Here is a 4244-nt window from a genome sequence, read left to right as displayed (position 1 = left end):
TGTGGAGGTTTCCATATTTTTATGCTTTTTGTTTGAATTTTGTTGTCACGCTGATTTTTTTTCTCACATGGAAATGCATGTCCTCGCGCGAGACCATGCAAGTCCTCACACGAGAATGGAAGTCCTCGTGCAGTGCGTAGGGAATCCTCATATGAGAGTGAAAGCCCTCACGTGATGCTCAAGAGTCCTTGTGCAAAGCTGTGCACTTTCTCGCACGCAGCGGTGCAAGATCTTGTGCGAAACTCGAGACCAGTGTACTTTCTTGCGTGAGAAATAGGGGCTATCTAGGCTTGTCAGATGAAAGTTTGGAAGTTAGTTTTGGACACTTTTTGGATTTTACACCTTCTTAGTTCAAAACGGATTTCCTAAGGGTTTAAAATATATCGTTTAAGTATAAGTTGACGTATATTTACATCAACTTATACTTAAGATATATTTTAATATATGCGATAAATCTTTTGAGATAGATTTCAGACCTCTCGGAGATGAGATAAAGATTCTAGGAAATTTTAGGGCTTCAAAAATCTAGACTTAGCCAATTTTCAGGGCTTTAGGATTTCAAACATAGCCAAATTATAGGATTTTTCATTTTACCCTAGCTTGGTGTTTTGTTGATGAGTGGTCATTTCTTGAGGCCTCATCATGTGCGTGGTTCTTCTTGGCTTTTGTTGCATGTGTTAGTTTGGTAGTGGAGTTTGGAGATTCGTTGGTTGCCAAGATTGTGGTGAAGTCTTCTGTTGTGATCTTTGTGATTCCTATATGATGTTGTCATGGGCATTCATACTTGTAAAAAGAAAAATTTGGCTTGTATTTCATCCTTGTTTCCAAGGATCTCTAGGCGAGGCATTACATATCAGTCACTACAAACTAACAATCTCCCACTTGGGGACTGATTAGGCTCCACACTAAACAACAATCTTCCACCTGGAGATTGATCCTGTAGCTATGTCGCTACTCCATGAGGCTCCCACTAGATCAAACCACCCTATAATTTGCTATTATTTTATTCTTGTTTAGTCTAGAAGACCAACTAAAGCTGAAGAGGAATTCAACTTCTCCCTAGTCACTACCTTTGTAAGCATATCCACTAGATTGTCATTTGTATGTATCTTGTCCAACTTTAACTGCCCACCATCCAAAACTGACCGAATGAAATGGTACCACAACTATATGTGTTTGGTCTTTGAATGTAAAGCTGAATTCTTTGCAAGATGAATAGCACTCTGACTATCTATAAACAAATAGTTATCCTTTTGAGGGTATCCCAATTCTTCCAAGAAGAATTGAAGCCATATCATCTCCTTTGCTGCCTCCTTGGCTACCTCTATAGTAGTAACACACTTTGCCTTTGTAGTGTATAAAACATTAACCTTTTGTATCCTAGGAACCCAGCTCATGGTTGCTCCACCAATAGTAAAGACATAACCTGCAGTACTTTGCCCGATATCCCCTACCAAATTTGAGTCAACATAGCCTAGTTAATCAATAGTAGAGCCCCCAAAATGTAAACACTTATTGGGTGTTCCTCTCAAATATCTGAGAATCCATTTGATTTCATTCCAATGCTCAATTCTTGGATGACTCATATACCTATTAATGACTCCCACTGCATGTGCAATATCTAGCCTTATACATACCATAGTGTACATCAAGCTTCCATTGAAGCATAGGGTACCTTTGACATCTTATCCTCCTCTTCTTGTATCTTGGGACACATCTCCTTAGTCAACTTCAAATGACTAGGTAAAGGTGTGTTGAAAACTTTAGCATTCTCCATAGAGAAACATTGCAACACCTTCTCAACATAATCAACCTAAGACAGTGTCAATTTATTGTTCTTCCTATCTTTGCAAATCTTCATACCAAGGATTTTTTCTTCTACCCCCAAATCCTTCTAGCAAATACATGTGCTAACTGGCATTTTAGCCCCTTAACCTAATCCATGTTAGACCTAGCTACAAGCATATCATCAACATATAAACATAAAATAATGTAGCTATTATCATCCAACCTCTTAAAGCAAAAAAAATTTTCTAACTGAAACCTACTATATCCATGCTCATGCAAAAAATAGTCAAATTTTAGATACCATTGCTGAGGTGCTTGCTTCAAGCCATATAAACTTTTCTTCAACTTGCACACTAAGTTTTCCTTACCTTTGACCTCAAATCCCTATGGCTAAGCCACATATGTATCTCTTCATCTAAATCACCATGAAGGAAGGCTATTTTAACATCAAGCTACTCTATATGCAAATCTTCAATAGCCACAATACTTAAAATAGTACAGATAGAAGTCATCTTAATAATAGGAGAAAATATCTCATCAAAATCAATGCCATTTTCTATGCAAATCCTTGTACAACTAACCTGGCTTTAAATTTTTTATTATCTCCATCCTCTTCTTTTAACCTATAAACTCACTTATTCTATAAAGCCCTTTTACCTACAGGGAACTTACATAAATCCCATGTCTTATTTTTCAGCAAAGAGTCCATTTCATCTTTCATTGTAGACTCCCATTGAATCTTAGTAGCCACTTGCACAACTTCATCATAACATTCAAGTTCACCAACATCAGTAAGTAAAATAGAATACAAAGAGGGAGAAAATCTTTCTGGAAGTCTAATTTTCCTTTTTGATTGTCTAACATTCATTGGTGTGTGTGGCATTTGTTGTTGCAGTTGTTGCACAACATGAGGAATGGCCGGAACATCATCTTTTGGAGTATCATCCCAACACTACATAATCATCTTCTTTCTTCTCATGTTGCTACAACAGATCTTTGTACAACAATTTCTCATTGAATATGACACCCTTGCTTCTTACAATTTTATGATTATCAAAATCCCAAAGCCTATAACCAAATTCATTAATGCCATATCCAAAAAATACACATGTCTTTGACTTAGCTTCTAGCTTGGTTCTATTTTCAGAATCTATATGAGCAAATGCTTCACAACCAAATGTTTTGAGAAAAGAATAACTCACATTCTTACTAGTCCATGCTTCCTCTAGAATAGCACAACCCAAAGGAGGAGAGGGACTTCTATTAATCAAATATACAATAGTATTAACAGCCTCTTCCCACATGTGTAAGGACAAACCAACATGCAACCTCATGCTCCTTGCACTCTCCATTATAGTTCTATTCATGCATTTAGCCACTCCATTTTCTTGCGGAGTCCTTGGAATAGTTTTCTATCTATGAATACCATTAGTGGAGAAATAATCTTCAAATTCATGACTGCAATACTCACCACCATTATCAGATCTAAGACATTTTAATTTTTTACCAGTCTCATTTTCAACCAAGCATTTCCATTTATTGAAAGTTTGAAATACATTAGATTTTTGTCTAAGGAAATAAATCGATACTTTTCTAGTTGCATCATCAATAAAGGTAACATAATAATGAGAGCCACCAAGGGAAGATACCTAAGTTGGTCCCCATACATTGATATGCACAAGCTCTAATTTCTCCTTTTTGTTTTTCTTCCCATTCTTCACAAAAATCACTCTCTTTTGTTTTTCATACACACAACTTTCATAAAAATCCATATTAACACATTTTAGACCTGGTAAAACTTTCTTTGAATGAAGTACTTTCATACCTTTCTCACTCATATGCCCATGTCTATTGTGCCACAACATTGTATCAGAATCTACAACAACTATTTATTCTCCTTGCTCAATTGTAGCAATTGTTCTTAAACATTCATTTTTCTCTGAAACAATTAAAGTAGAAAGAAAAATATGACCTGGACAAAGATATAAGGTGCCTACTTTCACACCTTTTTCTACTACAAGGGAACCTTTTGAAACCTTCCAATTTTTATCATTAAAAGTAACTACACAACCCTCATCACCAAGTTGCCCTACTGAAATTAAATTCCTACTTAGCCTTAGAACATGTCTTACCTCATGTAATAGCCAATGATTCCCATTCTGCAACTTAATCTTAACTTTTCCCTTTCTAACAATCTGACAGGGTTCATTATCCCCCAAATAAACAAGTCCAAAATCCCCTTGGACATAATCAATGAAATAACCTCTATGAGGTGTAGCATGAAATGAAGCACCAGAATCTAAAACCCATGAATCATCAACACTTTCTAAAGATAGAAGCAAAGTATCCTCTTTGGATTTGTTACTTACCACATTTAACTCCTTGTCTCCATCTAGTTTATCTCCTTCATTTTTCTATCGAGTCCAACAATCTTTCTTTTTATGCCTTGGTTTCCC

This window comes from Cupressus sempervirens, chromosome 10, assembly GCF_028749045.1.
Source record: "Cupressus sempervirens isolate cs-2001-9-10 chromosome 10, ASM2874904v1, whole genome shotgun sequence".
NCBI lineage: Eukaryota > Viridiplantae > Streptophyta > Pinopsida > Cupressales > Cupressaceae > Cupressus > Cupressus sempervirens.
Note: the sequence above shows the minus strand (reverse complement) of the source record.